Source organism: Micropterus dolomieu, linkage group LG13 (assembly GCF_021292245.1).
Source record: "Micropterus dolomieu isolate WLL.071019.BEF.003 ecotype Adirondacks linkage group LG13, ASM2129224v1, whole genome shotgun sequence".
Taxonomy (NCBI): domain Eukaryota; kingdom Metazoa; phylum Chordata; class Actinopteri; order Centrarchiformes; family Centrarchidae; genus Micropterus; species Micropterus dolomieu.
In genome coordinates this window covers 5,847,162-5,869,030 of record NC_060162.1, presented here as the reverse complement: position 1 = coordinate 5,869,030, position 21,869 = coordinate 5,847,162, and the positions used below count along the sequence as shown (strand labels likewise).

At 38.4% G+C, this 21,869-nt stretch overlaps 1 protein-coding gene across 4 annotated transcripts in view; it reads right to left on the bottom strand.

Annotated features, from left to right (window-relative positions):
• Positions 1–21,869, bottom strand: part of tnca (tenascin Ca) — a 69,862-nt gene that overhangs the window by 31,194 nt on the left and 16,799 nt on the right. Inside the window, exon 2 of one of the 4 annotated variants that reach the window (XM_046066531.1) lies at positions 999–1,224. The gene's annotated coding sequence lies outside the window, so the exon portion shown is untranslated. Of the gene's footprint in view, positions 1–998; positions 3,507–21,869 lie in introns of those variants that run through there. The other 3 variants (XM_046066532.1, XM_046066533.1, XM_046066534.1) reach the window with 3 other exon arrangements.

Here is a 21,869-nt window from a genome sequence, read left to right as displayed (position 1 = left end):
CTGTGTCGGACGAGCCCTGGGGGAGCTCCAGCTACTAAACCAGCTGTCCCTCAGACAGACGTTTGCTCACTGAGACACCTATGTCACTCTGCTGCACAGACGCATCCCAGGACATCTAGCACATAGCAGAGAGGCTGTAAAAGACTCCAGCCTGGATAGCTGTGAATGGGCGTTGATGTGCTTTTAGATAGGAGTTGGAATTTTGCAGGCTGTGAGATAAAACAAATAGCTTGAATACGGTTCTACAGTACATCCGCGGAACTGGATGATTCTAATCTTTAGCCGAAATATTTATTTCTGTACATAAGTTAAAACCACCGTAACGCAGACTTAGACTTCAATTAAGTAGGGCTCCTGTACTGAATGGATGGAAGTATTTTTTCTGCTTGCCCACACTGGCAAATCCTGCCACCCACTTTTCCCTTAATGTAATCTCCATGATGGAAAAATGACACACTGAGAACTGAATTGCATTGCCCAAGGTAATGAGATGAATCATCAGTCTGCAAAACCTAACCAGACACAGGGATACTTACACACACACACACAAACAGATGGACAGTTTTTATTTTTGGAGTATTGATCTACAACCTGACAAAATCTGAGAGAATCTTTTTTTTGGCATGAAGCGTGCTGGCCCTTCTACTAAGACGATCAAAGCTGTGGATAACTCTTCCACATGTTCACTCCCCGAGTCAGTCATCACCTCTGATCTCTGCATTGGCTGCTATGTGTGTCTGAGGAAGAAGTTGCAGTATACACCAGGAATGTAATTTCAATAAACTATAATCAATGCCTTCTGGTGTTGTGGTAACCTGTGCTAGACAGAAATCTACAGCTAAAAATACAACTGATGATGTGTCAAACTACTACTGTATATATCTCTATTTTGAAGACAATATTTGGAATTCAACTCAAAGGGCATTTACAAATTAATTAAAACATTTGTCACATCAAATCCAAGTACATTTCTATCAGGGATAATTATATCTTCTTACCTGTACTAGTGCAATCTACTTATCACAAGCCCGATCAGGTAAGATGAGGCGCTCCTCAGAGTCTCCACACATTCATTGAAGCCAAGAAAATGATGCTTTGCTCTGTTGTGTCACTGCTCTGTCTTGCAGCCTCTCCAGCAAGGTGGCAGCTCTGTCAGTCCTCCCTCAGCCAGCTCCTTATCTTCCCTCACCGTTCAAAGCTCAGGCAGGAGGTTCAGCTCCTTTACTGACAGAGAGAGAGAGTGTGTGAGAGAGAGAGAGAGAGTGGGAGCAAATGTCTTTTAAAGTGTGAGGAGTGTTTAGGTCAGACCCCATTGCTTAAACTCCAACCCTTAAATAGCCGTCATTCTCCCTCCCTCCACAGCTTTTCTTCCCTCCCTCTACTGTAACTAATGGATGCAGAGCTGGGCTGCTGCTGCCTTTAAATGAGATGCCAGTGTTACTGGGAGTCATGACAAAGCGAGCAGTGCTTGTGGTTGTGCAGGAAAATTAGAGGGGGAAGCCAGGAATGAGAGGAAAGTGAAGTCAGAATGTAGACAGCAGACCGACGTTTCCTTTCAACTGCATTAACTTTGCAATAATTATTTATGATAGTCTCCTGCACGATTGAGGCTGCAGAAACCAACCATACTCTTTGTTCATTTTACTCAAATTAAAAAAAAAACAACTCATTTTTGAGGAAATCCCCCACAATCATCCATCACCACTGCTCCTTATTCCCATCAATCCCTCAGCTCACAAAGACTCACCGTGTGACTCTTACTCCAGCTCTGTTGCTGTGGTGAATATCTACAGCAGCTAAAACCACATTTAAATGCAAGCACTCTTAATTGAATATATCTGTGGCGAATTCCCTGATTGAATAGTTTCCGTTACTATCCAACTGGCGATAAATTAATAAAAAGTCACAGATAAAAGTGTAACTGCTTTGAGGCCAATTCCCGGAGGAAATGTTTCCTTGCTCGGACACAGTTATTTCTTGCGCTGACAAAGTTAAGTCCTCATACATTTAACAGATGCTTTGAGCAGGAAACAGACACATTTTTAACTTGGCCATCTTGGATTAAAATGAAAGCAAGCTGCAAGGGAATATGTGGTATCAGTTGGTCCCAAACCTGAATGTAAAACTGCAAGACTAGCTGAGGTTCAGCTGGGGAAACAGGCAACATGTCACCATACGGACGCAGTCAACACAGTTTAATCTTAATATGATTAGATGAGGATAAAGCAGCTTAAATCTTTAAAGCGAGTCTGTGAGACTGGTGAAGATGTTCACGATATGCTGGTTTATTGTTTGTTGTGAATACAAAGTGTAAAAGACCTTTAGATTGAGTAGGACCATTCAGATTACTTACTTTCATTGCTGATTAACCTGCTGATGGCTTTCCAGATTAACCAATCAATCATTTGATCTATAAAATGTCAGAAATTAGTAAAAGAAAAATGCCCATAACAATTCTCTCAAGCTCAAGGTGACGTTTTCAAATTTTCCTTTTTGTCTGACCAACAGTCCCAAACCCAAAGAAAAAACATTTACTGCCACATAAGATGAAGAAAAGTAGTAAATTTATTATTGAGAAGATATGACTGGGGATCTACTTGACATTTATGCTTTAAAAAAGATTAATTTGCTCTGCTGAAATGATTTATCGAGTAATTTAAATAATTCGATTACTTAAAAGCATTGACACAAATTCTTTGCATCGATGTTTTGTTTAACAACTGGTTTGTTTTGAGACCTTTTCTTAAGATACAAATACATTACTATTATTGAGTCTACATGGAGCCACAGTTGGTGAACAAAATGTTAAAGTCCTATCAAAAGATTTGACCTGTACTTCTGAACTCTTAAAGAAAAATAAATAAATTCCAGTTAGAAACGTTTGTTCTGGCTTTGTTTATATAAACTGACACGGAGGAGGAGCATCAAAGAGTCAAATTAATGGACTGAAACAATAAATCCTGACTAATCTGATGGCACAACAGAGATAAGTAGATTTGTCACTTTTCATTGCAGGATGATTGGGTCAGGTAAACCAAGCCACGAGGTACAAAGACAATACGTGTCTGTACTTCAAGATCTTGAAACAGGAAATAGAAGCATGTCTGAAATAGAGTTCAAGTTGAAGAGGTTCCCCAAGCAGAGGATAAACTCATAAAACATGCCACTATTCATCAAATCAAATCTTCTCCTAAGGTTCAGAAGACTCCAGGTATCCGGTCTGAGGGCCCTAAAGAATGAGAATGTGTGTGGAACCAAGTAAATAGGTCATACTGTGGCCCCCTTTAATTTAAGCCTCCACATGTGTTTCACATGTACTACACATTGCAATACAGCCCATGTGGCTCTAGCACGAACCATAGAACATTTGCAAGCTATTGCTACTGACACAAAAACACTTAAGACTAAGAGTGTACAGCTCTGAGCTAAATGCTAACATCAGCATGCTAACATGCTCACAATGATTTATGTTTAGCAGGAATAATGTTTAACATGTTCACCATCTTAGTTTAACGTGTTAACATGCTAACACTGGCTAATTACAGCACTAAACACAAAGCACAGCTGAGGCTCAATGTCATTAGTTTTGCAGGCAAGTGTTGGATAAATTTAAAATCTGACCTAATGATGGCCCTAAATTAACAGTTAAGGGTCACTAAAGTTATTGCAAATCATCCTCACGGGATCTATTGCATGAACCAAATTTCATGCGATAGATCCAAAAGCTGTTGATATTTTACTTAAAAAACAAACATGTTAACCTGTTGGAGGAACTAGAGGAAAAATGGGGGGATCACTAAAAGTCTATACAACATTTACAAGACATAAAATAGTTATTTATTATTCAAATAGTTAAAATACATATTTGGACTAAAATTGTGGACAGAGTGACCGACAGACCAACATTGTCATCCCTGGAGTCACACTGCTAGCATAGCAAAAAATTACTACACTAAAATGAAAGACTATTAGCACCTCTGAATTAAACTTTGATATCCACAATAAAAGGAGGGTGAACAGTAGTAGTAAAAAAAGTACAACAGTCAGACACATTCATGAGTAAATCTGCCAAGCAGATGGCTCCGTGAGGAGACTCAGGCCACACCAAAACCACCCTGTGTTAAACACAGGTGTTCTTGTGTTTGGAGATTAAAGCAGGCGTTACAGATGGATCTTCCTCAACTTAAAAAAATAAAATAAATAGGTCCAATTCCTTATTCTGAGCTTTGATTTAACATGTGGCCACAACAAGATACAGAAAAGTCCAGTGAAATATTAATGTAGACTACAGTAAGAAGGCGGTTTTTGCTTCAGAGCAGAGAGAAGCAAAGTATTAAGATTTAATAAAAGAAAGTGAAAGACAAAAAAAATAAACATTTTTTTGTTTTCTTACAGCAAAAATGTAGACACTTCACTGGTTACATCTTCTCAAATGTGAATATTTGCTGCATATGATAATAAGTAAAATATATTCCAGTATTGGACAGAGTTTTGACAGTGAACGATCTATTTTGAATATCAATAAATTATTTCAAGCAAATAATTCCCCCCTCCCAGTTTCTCAATTTGGAGGATTACACACTTTTCTTTATCTCGGCTAATGTAACAATAAAATGATTATCTTTAAGTTTTCAACAAAACAAGCTTGGATTTGGATGGTTGTTTTACCATCATTGCATTAAATCACTGAATTGTTTTGAGAATGAGAGCATGGGATTCTTTTTAATACAAGAAGAAGGTTTTCTTTCTTTTTGTGCACTGAAATACATTTTAGACTCCGGTGCACTTAATGGCTTGCTTTCAGAACTGGCCTAAGACTAAACATTTGTTGGTAGTTTATACAGTGGCATTCTTTCCTAGAAATTATGGTTGATTCATCCAATCCATACAGCGGAGCTGACATGCTGCTTGGTCCAGTCCTCTTTAATCTCAACAGGCTGAAAATGGCATAAAGAAAAGCAAAGCGTCTCCAGTCTGACCTTTAGACAGGGTTGTAATCATAGAGCTCAATAAGTCATGGGTAGTTTAGGCTCAACTGTTCACCTAAAATTAACCATGAGGTCAGTAAATGTAGCAGCTTTATTTTTTCAAACGTGAATGGAAATAACAATGACTTGACTATTAAGAGTTTTTCCTTTACGAAGATGCACAAAACCTGAGAAAACATGTGCTAAGTTGTCAAACACGATGTTGTAAACTGCGCTGACAGAGATTCAATTTAATTACATTGCAAAAAAGACGTTGTACAATGACTCATTATTTTCCCCTCTCATGTAGACATGCATTACGTTGACATATTTACATGGTTACTTACATAATGTTCAATTATGTAGCTGTACAATTACTGAGAGGCTCTAAAGTAGGAGGTGTATGAGTTGTTTGATCTTTTCTAGTTAAAGAGTACAAACTAAGGAGAAGACAGAATGGGGAACAGCCTCATTTGAAATAAAGTTGCTTTGTAAATGTTTTATGTAAAGTAGCTACTGTTTAAATAGTTCTACATTAGTTTTGTTTGGTGTTCAATGAAAGTTTTTGTTTCAGGTCTCTCTAAAATGGAATCATCTGGCACATACATTTCCTATAATTTAATAGATAAAGGTGTATATACTACAATCAAACGACAAATTTTAACACAATTTCAAGAAAATTCACAAAAGAAAATGCAAATGAGCGTATGTTGCAAGATCCCTAGCTATACCGACAATAACCTAATAATCAGATCATATACCAAGATAATACTGTGACATATCGGTTTATCTGGACTTTTAGATTGTGAGTTTTTTCCAGTGAGGCTCATCAGATTTATTATCCACAAACTGTCAGAAACTCATAAACACTTCTTAGATGACCTCATTAGTTTTAATGACCCACTGTAACTCGTGTAAACCCATGACTTGCAAGATGCTTGTAAGAATCTACATCTGTGAGTCACTTGTAAGAAACATCTGCCAAAAATTAGTTTCACGATTTGCTTCTGGTCAAATATCACAAAAAGGATAGACTTGACGAGACAGGAGGGTTATGTGAGGTGAAATAATGACAGGAAGCTAAAGTACAAGCACGGGATTTAAACACATAATAAATTAAATACTCAAAAAATCAAAAAATAGTGGCAGTGAGAGGTGAGCTGTAGCGTGTGAGTTGTGTTAAGAAGCCTCAAAATACTGACACCTGATCGTGTTGATAATATTAACATTGGGTGACAATCAAACAACAAAAGACAGATAGAGAGCCATGCATCCTCATATGTGGTGTTACATCCTTACCAGTCTTACTCTGAGTCAGCTAGAGGCCATGTTCAGACACTGAGCAGACCAGAGATGTCCCAGCTCACACAAACATGAACTAATATGGCTCTGAAGGCATCACAAATCCCTCTCAGGTCGATCCTGAGGCTCGCCAGCACATCTGCTGGGAGCTTCTGATTTCAGTTACTACTATGAACAGCTTCAACCAAAACCACAGACGGCAAACTCTGTGTGGAGATCCCTTCCCTTTGTTGTCTCAGTGTGGGAGCTCTAATGAGCTTGTGCTCTGCAAGTGCAGATTAGAGGATCTGCACTTGCAGGCATTAGTTTAGGGATTAGAGTGACACTGGTGAATGATCTGTACTGAATGTGACCCTTCATTAACAGCTGTGTTTGGTTGGGATGAGCTAGAGCCCGATATCTTTAATAAGATCAGCAATCGGTAGTCGGTCATCACTGTAGTTACTGTCATAGTAATGAGATGAATAACTGCGTTCACCTTTAATAAAGCAGGTGCATATAATTCATATTTAGGTTGCAAATCCAGCAGCTGGCTGCATTTAGTAAGGCTTGACTTGACTCAACAACGACAAAGCTGTGCTACCGTCCTGGGTGGACAAATGACAATGATACGTATAATATTTACATTTCACCATCTTAGAATAAGAATCAGAATATTAGTTTAACGTGTTAGCATGCTAATATTGGCTAATTAGAAATAAACAAAGTGCAGCTCAGCCGGATGGGAATGTCATTAGTATGTCAAGTATTTGCTCATTAACTAAAGTATTAGAATATCTTTAGTTGAATAGATTAAGGGGTCAATCAGTTTTTACAGTTTACCCTGAGGGGAACAGCAATGCATGTACCAAATTTCATGGCAATCCATTAACCAGTTTTTTGAGATTTTACTTAAAAAAAAAACAAGTTCAAGCTCACAGTGGTGCAAGAAAAAGTCAGGGGATCACCAAAGTTAGTTGGATTTATCCTCTAGTGACTGAACTTCCATACAAAATCTCATGACAATCCATCCAAAAGTTGTTGAGATATTTCAGTCTGAGCCAAAGTGGTGGACCAACCAACAGACCAACTGACTGACATTACATTTCTTAATTCATATTAGATAAGGAATTCTATGTACAATTGTTCAGAACCCCTTTATTATTTGAACACCTGAAAAGATTTGAAACACTGCCCCAGCGTTACAAACTACAAAAAGGAAATTGTGTCTGGTGTTCTAGTCGACACAATTTAGCCCACACTTCCCCAAAATAATCTTGGTGCTTCATTTTCTCCCTTTGATCGGTTCATTTGCTGAATTAATGGTCTTATTGAGCAGGGAGAGAAATTATCATTGTCAATTAAAACAGACAAAGAAATGTAAGACAGGCATTGACTGCATTAGGAGAGTCTTTTGTCACTGCTGCATGCCCAAGTGAACTCAGTGTTGTAAAGTGAAGATGTTCAGGGGTTATTAACCACACAAAGAGTTTCCTTCAGACTTCAACAGCAGATATAATCTGCCTCAGTCAGAATTTTAAAATAAATCCATAACCTTTAACTGTATTTGCTATGATCACTTAAGTATAAATAACTTTCTACTGCAACAATGACAAAGACTTTCATAGCTCCTTTTCGATGTACTTTGTTGACGATCATTTCGATTCTAGATTTTTCCAAATACAGTTTGTGCACAAAATCTCTGTCACAATAACACTGACGCTTGCCAACTCAGAGGGAACTCAAATCTTCTTAGGCTTTCTGAAGCAGTACCACACATTGTCCCAAAATACATCTGCAAAAAATCCACCCGAATGAAGCTGTGAATGTGTCAACTCAGATATCAAGTGGAACACTTAATGCCAAGGTCTCCACTGATGCTTACATCACTGCATTGGACTGTAATCCTCTCTCGGGTGTTGATGACATTCATGCCAACTGCAATCCTGCTATGTTCTGTTTGGAATATTAATATGGCACAATTCAACATCTAACTTAAATGAAAGTGCCCGAGCAATATTTAAATGTATCTGAATGCAAGAAAACCCTTTAAGCAACCTTAAGCAAACCTACCAAAGCAATGTCTACCCTTATCGCTTATGTTGTGAGGAGTTCAGCCAGATTGTTTAATTTGAATAGTTTATGAAGTCCTTAAGAGTTATCACTATCTAGTACGGCTGGACCATTAATTGAAAAGTAATCTAAACCAAAATACAGAACCTCTAACTGATGTCATTTTACCGCGTCAGTTAAAAATCCTGTTAATATTTCCCTTTAAAAACATAATACCGCGTGTGAAGTCACATGACTGCGTCCCATACAGTCCTGCTCAGCTTTCAGACCAGAGCCTGAGGCTCCGGGAGATGCTAGCTAGATAGTTGAGCATATTTACAGTACAAACCTTGTCAGTGAATATGAGCACAAATCGTCCTGCTCTACTATCTAGTATTTCATAATAAAAAGTGTGTGTGTATGTTTTCGTTTTTTAAATATAGATTTATCTTACATTTATTCAAAGGATACACTTCAGGTACAATTGATTAATTGTTCTGTGGTACATCAGGAAATATCCCAATTGAGGTCAGAGCTAGTGAAAAGCACAGCCCTGTCTCCTGGAAAATTGCGTTTATGCATGTATGTATGTTTTGAAAGTAACATTTATCTGTCAAGTCATAAAAGTTTCATATACAAGACAAATCTGCAAAATTAACATGTTTTTATTTAATTTATATGCAATATAAAATCCGCTTGAAGCAACTAACGCACAATTAGAAATAGTTTTAGTTATATTTAGGCACTTATGGCTCTCAATTAACGTTGGGGAAAAAAAATCGCAGTCTTGGTTAAATACCAACAAATTTAAAAGTGACTTTCCCCAACCGTAACCAAAACGCCTTTACCCAACCACGCAAGACTCATGACGCGAGCCACCGTGCCTACAATCAACCTTGACCTACTACTTCTATGTAGCACAAAAAAACTTGCCAAAACAAATGAGTATTATGTAAAAGTTGGGGAAAGGGTTGGATCGTAGTGGAAGACTCGACCAAGGTCTTTACAGTCTTACATCGTAATGTGTTCACATTTAAACTTGCAAACCAATTTCAGACTGGATGAGATCTTGCTAAAAACTGCTTCACTTGCAGATGATGTAGAGCTAGATTAATAACTCGGCAGATGTTATGATTTCTTTAACTGTAAAACCTCCTGCTCACTTCTTGATTGTTTATGTTGCGCGTTAACATCAATCAGCTGATATGTCAGTAACAGATTTTTTAAAAAACGCCCAAATATCCATACCCATAACAGCCTCAAAAATCCAGTATCTTTAGGGCTATAAAATCATACACTATCTTTTGTATCTTACAAATAAGGATAACTATAATTACAGCGTGAAAATGTTTCTGTTGGCCGACAGAAATCCTTCTCAAATATTGTCAAAATATTCATGTGCTGCTGATTCTACTGTGTTGGCAGCTTAACACTGTGGTTCCAAACATGTCACTTTGTACACAAGTTATGGCATACAGCTGAAAACAGTCCCAGATAAGTTATAACACTGGTACTCTGCAGAGCTGTGCTTCCAGCAGGGCCTCCCCGCTTTCAGGGCCTGTCTCATTGCGTCCAGCTGACATTTCCCCAATGTGGGAGATGGCTGGTCTTCACAGAGGCTACTCAATCTGGCCTCAGTTAGCAGCTACTCAGCGCTTTTATGCACACAGCTGCAGGAACTCTGCGGTCTTGACTTGGAGAGGACCATATGGAAAATGTGTGGGAGCACGAAGTGATCGTTCTCACTTCTGTGACGTCTTTCACTGTGAGGTCTGCAGTTTTTCATCCATATGAGAAATAGTCTATTAAAACCTCTGTGAAAGTTTACTGTTAAATGATAAAGCTTAAACGTTGAAATTAAGCACTCTACTTAACTGAGGCCGATTTCTAAAATTTAAATAACACCACTAAAGATAAAGATTAATGCTAATGTGACACCTAAACTTGTTCAAGCATAAATTAATTGGACATACAAACAGTATTTTAACAGTAAATATGGCTTGGTGGAGTGAAATATGGCAACTCTAACAAAACAACTGCACCATGTTCAACTGGGAACAGGCAGAGGTAAATTATTGCCTCTAATCGGTTGCTGACTGATGTGCAGATAAGGTGGCTGGCCATCAACGTAAACACTAGCTCTGCAGCACAGAAGGCATAAAGTGTACATTCAGACTAAAATAAATACATCATGTTGATACAGTGTGTTTTCAACTAGCCACCGGGCCACATTGAGGCAGCACAGCACATAATTTTTCTCTGCAGTTGAAAGGAAGTGGACAGTAGTGTCTGCAACTGATCATTATCTTTACAAGATGCTTTTATGTCTGATAAAAGAAGGTTGGAGATACATAAATGGGAATTGCTGTCAGTTGAGATTAATGAAATTTGGCCCCATCTGTGTGATTAACAATGGAAACCAAACTTGTGTACAACGTGGCAAACATGGAAGTGACATTTTGCAGGCTCCATCCCATCTATCTGTGGTAAAGCCACTATAAAGTCTTTAGAGTCCTTGACAAAAAAACAAACTCAGCCACTTATCATAACACTGCACAGGTGCAGGTCTTTTGGAATGAAATGGACTGTGTCCGAGTCACGTTAATTTCTTCACTCGACCAGAGTTGGCTGGGAGTACGGGTTGTTCAGCAGGCCTCGTGTGTTAGTGCTGGAGTTCAGTGAATATCCACAACAAAGCTTCACTTTCATCACGCAAAAGGCAGTAATTCAGTTATTAAATCCAAATTGCAGCCATGTTTTCCCTTTTATAAGATGAACTACAAGATAACTCTAGTGCATTGTCCAGGTGCTGCACTGTACTCTTTTCGATATGTCAACATAGCTTTATCAATGATGTACAAAAATCTACTTTCAGCATTTGTGAATCAATTCAGAATCATAGGGGGTAAAAAGTTTGATTCCACATCTAATATCCATCTATCTAAAGAGTTTATTTAAGCATTTAGCTATTCTGAAACATTGGTCAAACAGAGCTTCCAGGTGTCGCCACAGTATATCTGCAGCAAAGACTGAATTAGATCAATATACTAGCTTATTGGCTCCAGTCTGAATGAGTAAAAGCCACTACAGGAGGAAACTTCAGATCAGAAGATGCGTGAAAAGCCATGAACATTTTTTGCTCATGATTCTATTTGTATAAAACGTGGTAGGAAACATTAACAAATGAACACAAGTGCAACCAAATATTTACCACATGAAGTCACATTTAATTAAAAAAAAAAAAAAAAGAAAAAAAAAAGAAAATGTGCTACAGACAAATTTAGAAATGGGAGAAAAATAAAACTAGGTATCAATCAGCAGAGGGTGTTTCTCCAACTAGCCCATTCAACTGCAACCAGAAAGCTCAGTCATCACTTGCAATACAGTTTGTGAGGTCAAAAGAAAAGAGCAATAAAACATATTCAGTTTAGAATTCATAAACAATGTTTGACCTTCCAAGTAATTCTAGACAAAAGGCTACTTCACTGTTATCTCAAACAGCTTTAACATGTCAGTTTGTTTATATCTTTCTGTTTGCAGGAGAGATCTTTTTCTTGAGGAGCTGTTTTATGCAACTCCAGATATACCAAAACTGAACAGACACTAAGGTTGGGCGATGTCTACAAAATTTCCATTGGATGATGTCTACAATGAAACATCGGGATGGACGATGTCATCAGGTGCACGGGCGCGCGGGGGTCTTATGTGCAGTCGTCTTATGTGCAAGTCGCGGTGGATATTTTACGCACGGAGCAGGTAAAGCAACAGTGAACACACAGGGTGCAGAGGTTGGTTTCAGTTGTTTGATAGGCTGCATCATTAATAAGTCGACATGCGGCTCAGCTGCTGCCGTGATAACGGATCGCAGGTGGAAATATATGGAAAAAAGACACGTTCTCAGTCTTTTAGGCGACTTTATAAAACATACTGATCAACATACAGCTGATGGAGAAAATGGAGCAGATGGCGTTTGAGTTAAAGCGGAGACCTTTTGCTACGTTTGCACCTCCCATCCAGACTACAACGATGAAAACAAAGACCTAAAACTGAGAAATTTGGAAACGCTGCCAACCCCGTTTTACGTTTCAAAACTCCGGAGGGCGTTTTAGTGAAGACGGGACAAAACGGAGGACTTAAGAGACGATGACGCAGCCGCTCACGTCGTTTTAATGTAGACTCCAAAACGCAGCGGAGACACAGGTGTGGACGGAGATGGTATTTGTTTTAATTCTCTGTTTGTAAACTAAAACGGAGTAGTGTGGATGGGGTCTGAGTGTGAGGAGAAGGGAATTCCAAGGCAGGTGCAAAGCATACTTAGAACAATGTCATGATGTCTGCCAGCCATCGCCAATGGACGATGGCATCGTGTATCAGCCTAACAGACACCTCTAATAATTTCCAGGAGATCAGTCATTAGTGAGAAATTTAAGTGAAGATGAGGATGGCTTCAGTTTCAGTGACAAGTCCAAACAGACAAGAGTTTATCAAGCAGCAGCTGCTTTGTGCTCCAAACACAACAAGTTCAACACAGCCGGGATGAGGGGAGGTGATGTCATGCTTATCAGGCTACTGGAAATGTAAGCACAAACTTCTGGATAAACATGTCTATGGTAAGTTAAACATCACTGTACCAGATTATTTACTGGAAAGCAAATGGAATGTAATCAAAACTTCTAATCTCACTGTTGTCATTGAGAAAGATAAGAGTTTAAAAGGATAGGTTCACATTTTTTCAAGATTATCTTAAAACAACAAAAGAGTTATTGGAGGCTGTAATTGTTCCTTCTGTCCATTGTAGCATGAAGAAGTCCTTCCCTAACGCTATTACATGTGCAAATGCAAAGGTTCACCAACATTAATATTTCTGTTACACTAGCAGCCTGGACATAAGAAGGGCAATGCTGATTGGTCCAGACAGAAATATCTCAACAACGATTTGACAATTTGTCCCAACATTTAATAATTGATGCCTATTAACTTCAGTGAGCCTCTGAAACACATTTTTCTCATACTGTTCACTGCTTCAGCACCTCTTTTCAACCTTTGTCTGAACACTCCCATTTTAGTTCCCGTCTCTTTAACGCCCCCTGCTTGAATGCCCACTTGCTTCTGATTGACCAATTTCCTCAAGCACAGCAGATGGGCGGGTCTTAGCTGAACAGCGCTGAATTAGGGCCAGAGACTAGCCCTCACTGATTACTGTAGAAAAACAACTTGGTTTTACTGAAACTGGATCAGACTGGATGGAGAAAATATTGTTTGTATTGTTGTACGTTATCACTTACTTAAGCCACCAACTACTGCTTTTAGAAGCTGCTGCGTGTAACTAGTTAACCATGCAGCTAAACGAGCTGTTGCGGATTCTGCCCGGACTGAAAGCTTGGTGCTCCGGGGGTGTGTTGGTGGTTACACCTCTAACATTAGTACAGAAGATTTGGACCGCTTAGCAGCAGCTAGCAGTTACTGTGGCATTAGCAAGAAGTAATGCTATCTGTCCATCAGGAAAGCCAAACGGAGCGGGGGAGTAACACACGGTAACTCCGCTTTAATCTTGACAAGCCGCAGAGCTGTAGTCTCTATTCATTAGTCACTGTAACTTACAGTGTACATTTCCAACTTAACCGAGCCTTACTGTTGACCCTTTCCTTTCTGCTCTGACTTCCTGCCTGGTTTGATCTGCTCTATGCTGCTTGAGCAGAAAAAAATAGACCAGCTACCTATTCTCTGCGGAGCGGAGGAGAGCCGTTTCTGGGACGCACTGGGGACGCGATTAGCTCCGGCAACCGTGGCGCAGCCGTAACGCGCCGTAGATGGAGTCAGTGGATTTTAGCCCCAAGGGTCCATCTCTACAGCAAGTTCCTCTTCTTCCACTACACACTCACACACATACACGCTACGCCTACACATGCGCACTGATGCCCCCTACCTTGAGGATTAGGGTAACATTTCTGCACTTTAAAACATTTATTAAAAGCTTTTTTTTCCCCTTTTCTCATTTTTTTTTATTTACAGCATTATACATTGAAATTTATATTGTAATAGGCTGTATATTAACTTATTGGGAGAAAACTGGTGGTTCTATGTAAAATCAGAAGTTGAGCATCCCCATATCGCCAAATGGCATGATCCTCGTTTCGCTGCGAAGCTTCGGCTGTGAGATTGACAAATCAGGCTCCGCCCACTGAAGCATCGAATCTTCGACTATTCGGGGTTAGCCCTAGTGATTTTGTATTATTTAGACTTTAAAAACTGTTAAACTATCATTTAAAGTATCTAAAACCTTGATGTTCCAATTTATACATTTCTCAGGCCACAGTCAAGACTTGTTGCATGGAGGGAAATGCAGTCAACCACACAGAGTGAACATGCCAGACTGTGGGAAACACCAAATCACCCAGTCTTCCTGCTGCACACGAGTGAAGTTCTTCCAGATATGAAGTCAGATGTTTAGTGGTTTGAAGCCCTTGTGGAACAGATCTGTACCACAGAGAAAAAAAAGCAGCTAGAGGCCACCTAGTGACGAACTGCACTGAAACCTTCAGCAGGAGATGCAAGAAAGCCCAACATGTGTTGTGATGTTTATTTTCAGTTTAACAAACCTCTCAAACTGTTCTTCAGTCTGATGACTGATGTTTTACCCCAATATTATGGGAGGTGAATGGAATTTATTTTCTTAATTTTGTAGTGCTCTCACTTCTTCAAAGTAGAAAGAAAAAATATTTTGTCCATCTAATCCTGAGAAGGCCTCCAAAAGCAAGTAGAGTTTCACCTGCTGATAAAGGAGCCGAGGGATTATCCCAATCATTTGCAGGTCTATTATAGGGTGTCGGTGGTCTGGTTTGATACACTGCTAACATAACTGGAACTACAAAAGACCACCAATTTCTGCAATCCAAACGATCCTGAGCAGAGGCTGGCTGTATGTCTAAGGTAGGGACACACATACACACAGGGCTTTCAACCTTTGTCCTGCTTATTTATAGATTTTGATAGTGGCAAACCTGCTTTGGCGGATTAACAGGGTGGCTGGCATGTGGTTTAATGCTTTTTGGTGTCTAAATATTTTAGCATATGATTACTGTAAGCCATCGGGTCAGAGAGGTGGTCCTATTTCTGATGACAAAGCAGAGAACAGCCACTCATAAAAACGTCCCTCTCATCAAACGCCACAGCCTCAACTGCCCAAACCAACCAAAACAATCTGCCATTACCAAGACAACTCTACTGGTGCCTTATGATGTGGGTGACTGTGGGAGGTGGAACATTTCCATTGGGTTACTGGCACACAGTCGTGCCACAGACAATTTGAACTTTAGGGACATTCTGCGGTAAACTTGGTGTTTTATAAACGATCAGCAACAAGCTTCTGAGCCTGCTGTAAGGATGGAGCAGCTGATTAAAGGTGTGATAATGACTTTATTGGTATTTTAGCACAATATTTAAATGCTTACAAGAGGTTACTATTTAATTACATAAAGTTGATTAACTGAGAAAATTTTGGACTGTTGCCTGGACAAAACAAGCAATCTGAGGATGTGAGCTTGGGCTCTAAAAAGTTGTTTTGGGCATTTTATTGGCTAAACAAGACATTTTTTAGCTAAATGCTAATATCAACATGCTCCCAATGACAATGCTAACATTCAGATGTGAGGCAGGTATAATATTTACCATGTTACCTAACTTAGTTTAGTATGCTAGCTAACATGAATGTAAACACAAAGTACAGCTAAAGCTGATGGAAATGTTATTAGTATTCCAAGTATTTGGTCATAAACCCAATAACTGGACAAATTAATTTCGACCTTCTTATGGTGTCTAGAAAAAAAAAATTAAAGGATGACTTAAGTTTTTTCAATTCATCCTAAGGGGGAGCATAAACACCTCTACCGAATATAATTTCAACCTATCTAGTAGTTAGTTATAATTAAAAGATAAATCCCCACATTTATATAAATATATATTTAAATGGGTAACAAGAGCCAATTCTTTCTCTCTCATTTATTTAAGCTGCAGTGATTAATTGATTAGTCGATTGACAGAAGAAAATAATCGTAACTAGTTTGCAAGTTGACTAAATTAGCCTAAATCATTTTTCAATCAGTGTGAATATCACATGGGTTTTAAAGTGTTGGTCAAATAAACAGAGAGAAACTGGACATGTTCTTACAATTTCCTTCACATTTTATAAAACATACGTTCGACTGGTCGATGATTGAGAAAAATATTCACACTAATAGAAAATGAAAATACTTGTATAGTTGCAGCCTTAATTATTATTCTTTTAAAAAAAGCATCCTATTGACAACTTGTACAATATTTCTGCATTCAAAAAAAAGTCTACAACTCCACAAGTTGTCATTCTGTGACAATCTGCCATCTGACAGGGGTTGTGTTAACATTCATTTCTATTTGCCTCAAACTGCCTTCCATCTCCAGGAGAACGCGACTCCTGTCTCTAAAACCATGGTGAGGTAAACACAAACATCTCAAACTGTGAGTGATAGGAGGAAAGCTCAGTGAGGCAGGGAGCCTGAACGATGGATGTTGTTTGTCTAAACCAGATGTGCTGACAAATCAGCCAGCTGCTGTTTTCAACAACAGAAACCGTTACATTACAGCTGTGAGCTGATAACTAGAAAACATCAATTGTTGTAAAACATTCCCTTTGTTTTTCATAATCCTACTCCATAAAAATGAAGGATATTTTTAATCATTTTGATGGACATTTGATAATGGATAGTGGTAGTATGTTTTTCTTTCCAAAGAGGGCCATTGATCAAATCATGGTAACTAACTTAGATAATAAAACAAAGTGTATAATATACATGAAATAATAAACGTTGCAACTACAGAGCAAAGATATTCAAAATCAACTTTGAAAGGGAGTACTCTGATGTGTATTTTCAACAAAACAGTTGTCCAGAATTAGTATCGCAGTATAAACAGGAAAAGTCCAATCACCCCGAGGAAAACTGTGGTGTGCACTAAATATTCAAATATCACAAATACAGTAGACAGGTTAGAAACACAGGGATATATACGCACTTACAAATTTGTAAATATATTTTATCTTATTTTGAAATGGCGGTTACCAAATGTATCCTCACACTTTTCTCTTATAACACCTCTAACATGCACAAAAGCATCTGCCAAATGAGTAAATGTAATGTAATGTAGTGTAAAGGACATTAATATGTCTGCTGAGTGAGACCTAGAATGTCAATTTCCCCAAAACATACAGAATAAAACAAGCCAGCCAGTCATTTCTTAAAGTATACTACCTTTTGTCCACTTTAGCTCAGATTCAACTGGAGCAGATGAAATGAAGTCCTCCAGGAAGAATCTTCCATCAACAAGCCAAAAACATACAAGTTTAATCCAAGGGCATCACGCATGATCCGGTATCACACCAGGGGACATTTTATCCATCAATTGAAACTCATTCCTTTAAAAAGCAAAAAATATATAAAAGTAAACAATGAATTTATCTTGAGCAGAACAACTGATGTTTGTTGGTGTTAACGGCCAACAGTAGCTGATATGTGCATGGGTCATCTGCCTCCCTGCACAAAGTCTGTAAAATTAAGGAGCCAAAATCAATACCGGTAATAAGCCATCAAATGAACAAAAGAGGTCAGCGCTTCCAGACAGAGAGGGATTAGAGCTGGCATGCTGTCTACAGCGTCTGAACACTGCGGTCCTATATTTAGAGTTTTACCACAAAACATCTCTATTTTTATTGGATGTGCTGTATAACCTATTGTCTCCATGAGTTCGCTGAGAAGATGGCTCATTTATTTTAGTTGTTTACTTTTTTCAATAAATTTCACACATGAAAGCTTAAACCCCAACCCGTTCTTTTGCATGTAGAGATATCTGACTGCCTTCTGAAGAGCATTTAAAATAGATTTTAGTAAATCTTCTTTAAATCTGAAATGCTTCATGTAAAAAGGACTTCCCATGTTGCCTGGGGATCTCAGACAGGCCTACTCAGTATCTGCTTTTAAATCTCTTCTTATAATGCACTTTTATCTTGAGCCTTTTTCATAACTGATATTTGTTGTGTAAATTTTATGTTGTTTTATACCTTATATTTTTGGATTTTATTTAGTTTTATAATCTTTTATTATTTGTTTATAATGTAACACATTTTTTAACTTTGTTTTGAAAGGTAATATTATTGAAGTTATTGTTCTTTTATTGAATTTACTAAATCAATTTTGCTACTCATTGGGCCATAATCACCACGACAAAGACATATTTGCTCAGCTTTTTATTAAAACTCATTTCTCATTTCATAAAATTCTTATTTCTTTCTCCGCTTTAATCTTTCTTTCTTTCCATTTTCAAAACAACTTTTGATGGCGTTTTTCTTGTCTTAACTGCATACCATATTATTCCATTTAAAAAGAAACACCTCTTGTTACAACATGTTACTTTATTTTGCTATATCATAAAACTCATTCCACAAAAAACAAATCTGTTTATCCTCATTCATTTACAATCTAGTCTGACACCAAATCAACACATAATAGTGACACACAGGTGCACAAAACATGTTGAGATCAATCATTTTTTATGGTTACTGGAGGCTACAGTGTGTCTTTTAAGAATTAATGGATTACATATTTTGTATAGATTAATTTCTCATGGCACTGCATTGTAGAAATTAATTACAGCCATTAATGCAGTTTTAACTCTGATTGCACATATAACACTGCAGGTTAAAGAGAATGAATGGAGACTAGAGTTAAAGGTCTGCCAATAACAATTCCAATAGTTTCAAAAAGAGGAAAAGATAAATGGTGCCCCCAGAATTCCTTTTTTACAACACCTTGTAAAATGTAACTTACAACCGGCATTATATTAAAAGACATAACTCATGATCCTGGAAAGAAGGAATTGAAATATACACATCTAAAAAGGTCCTGTGTTAACTTGTGTCGTAAATACTCTGTGGGTCCTCTTCAGGTTGTTAGTAGGTCAGAGGTAAAGCCGACATGGATCCTTTCTTGGCTCTTTTGATCTGTTTTCTTAGAATTCCTTCAGGTCTGCCTCCTGAGAAAACAAGTAATTAGCCCGCTGATTTATGTTGGTCCTGACAAACGAAAACGCTGGGAGATTTTTGTTGTTTTCCAGTGCTAACACAGGACCAAAATAAGAATTTCCCTCTTTCACTGTAAATGTCAGATGTTATTCCACCTCAGGGGTTATCTGGACACAGGGACGTGATGAGTAAATCAGGACTGGTTTTCCTCTCTCTTTTGGAATCTGTGGACATTAAATGTTACCGCTGTGAATAATCAGTTGACTTCATGTTTCTACAAGGAACTCTTGGACAATTACATCCTTATTTCCATGCATTAGTCATGATACTGTGAGAATGTGTCTACACCAGGGCTCGGCAAATATATCTGGCATCGGGCCAAATTTTTTTCAAGCCGTTACATGGCGGGCCAGAACAAAGTCAAATTATTTCAAATCCTTGTATACTAGTGTGCATGTTTAGCTCAGTTGAGATCTTGAGATCTATTTCAGCACCAGCTGCTATCATTTTATTTATTTTTTATTTTTCTGCCATAAAAGCAATCTGGCTGCCGCCCAGATTATTATTGCTGGCGGGCCGGTTCTGGCCCGCAGGCCACCTATTGCCAACCACTGGTCTACAGCATAACGCCCACCATACTACCAAATGATTTCTCTATCACTTCAGCTAACACTGGATCAGAGAGTAGCCATATTCAAAAATCATCTTCCTTTAAATAAATGTGCAAAAACAAACGATTTGTTGATCCACAAGATATAAATTGTCATAATATTGTTAATCAATAAATCAACATTAAAGAGGTGGTATTATGCACATTTTCAGGTTCATAATCTTAAGGGGTTGTATCAGAACAGATTTACATGGTTTCATTTTCAAAACACACCATATTTTTGTCATATTCCTCTTTTCACTCTGTGTGTTGAAAGCTTCGTTTTAGCTATATACATCTTGCCTCTACATTATCTTTGTTGGGAGTTGCACATGCGCAATTCCTAGTTAAGGACTACTAGCCAATCAGAAGCAGAGTAGGACGGACCCTGAGAAGCGGGTAAACACTGCTTCGCTTCAGCTGTATATCCCCTTACCAGCTTAGCAACATATACTGGAGCAACAGTTTCAGAGTGGTGGGTTATTAATTTGTCCATAAAGTTGTCTGTGGAAGTTCATCCAGGTCATCCAGGTCATAGTTATCCAAAGAAGGTTAAAGTCAAGGGCAACTGGACTTGGTTGATGATACCAGAAGATGTTTCATCCCACATCTGAGAGACTACAGCTATTTAACCTCAGTGGGGTCGTTTGCCAGGACCGTCAAAAGGACAGCTGTCCTTTCATCACTTCCGAGGAAACTTAACAAGCGTAACCTCTTGGCCTCAGGTGAAGATGCCAACGATGGTCGTTCAGACTTGGACTCGGGTGGTTCTAAGGACCATAATGACTGTCGTTACAACAGCCAGGAGCACGAAGGAACCAGCGGTATCAACAAAGTTTTAACTCTGCACTGTCTCTACATCACAGCAACAACTTTATGTCCATTGACTGCCTGGAGGGTATCTAATGTTTGGAAGGAAGAGGAGAGGCAGCAGGCGGCCCTCGTCACTGTGTGCTGCAGCAGCTGAGTGTTTTTCCGTTCAGTTTTCCCTCTTGGCGAGCGTTATGATGCGCATTTTGCTGTGTTGTCACAGGGATGAAAGGGAAATGGCTGGACTACAAACGAGCTGTTTTCAGGCAGTGCAGAGCAGAGTTTTCTATGGGAGATGGGAACTCCCTTTGGGGTGGACTTTGGGTTTTCTCACTTTGCAAACGTATTACATGCACAAAAAAGATATATAACTCAATAAAGGAGAGGGGAAAAGCAATGTTGAGTTGTGAGTAAGCAATGTTACTTTCACTTGCTGTGTAACGGTATGACGTCATTAAGTCAGAATATTGCCATTATCACGATATTAATTATTTTAGTATTTAAAAAATTCTGATATATCGTGAACGATACGATACTTGCCACACCGCTAATCAGAATCAATATCAGGAAAGAAAAAGGTGGATCCCTACACTTCGCACAAATAACTGCTGATAAAGTCTGTGGTAAGTTTAATTACTGCAGCAATTGACATATTCTGCAAAGACGGGGTTGCAGTTTGATTTAATATGGAAGTTTTTATGTAGATTCAATTGCACACTAAAAACCTTGTTACAGTAAGCTCTTCTTTGCATTTATATTTTTTTTAATACTGGAAATGCTGCATGCATGTTGACCTGCTAGTATTGTGTGACCTTAGCAAAGTCCAACAAGAAAACAGGTATGCATATAATGTTGCTGCCAAGTGGTTAAAGATTCCCCCTTCTTTTTATTTGTTTACAGTTTGTTTTTTACTTATGTTACACACTGTTTAACAGAGAGGTGGCAAGCTCATTCTCACTTGTTTTGAAGTAATCCAGACAGTAATCTTTTATCAGTGTCCCTGTGTGGATTCTTTATTAAAATGAGAAGGCTGATATTTCTACTTTCTTTAAATATTTGGTTT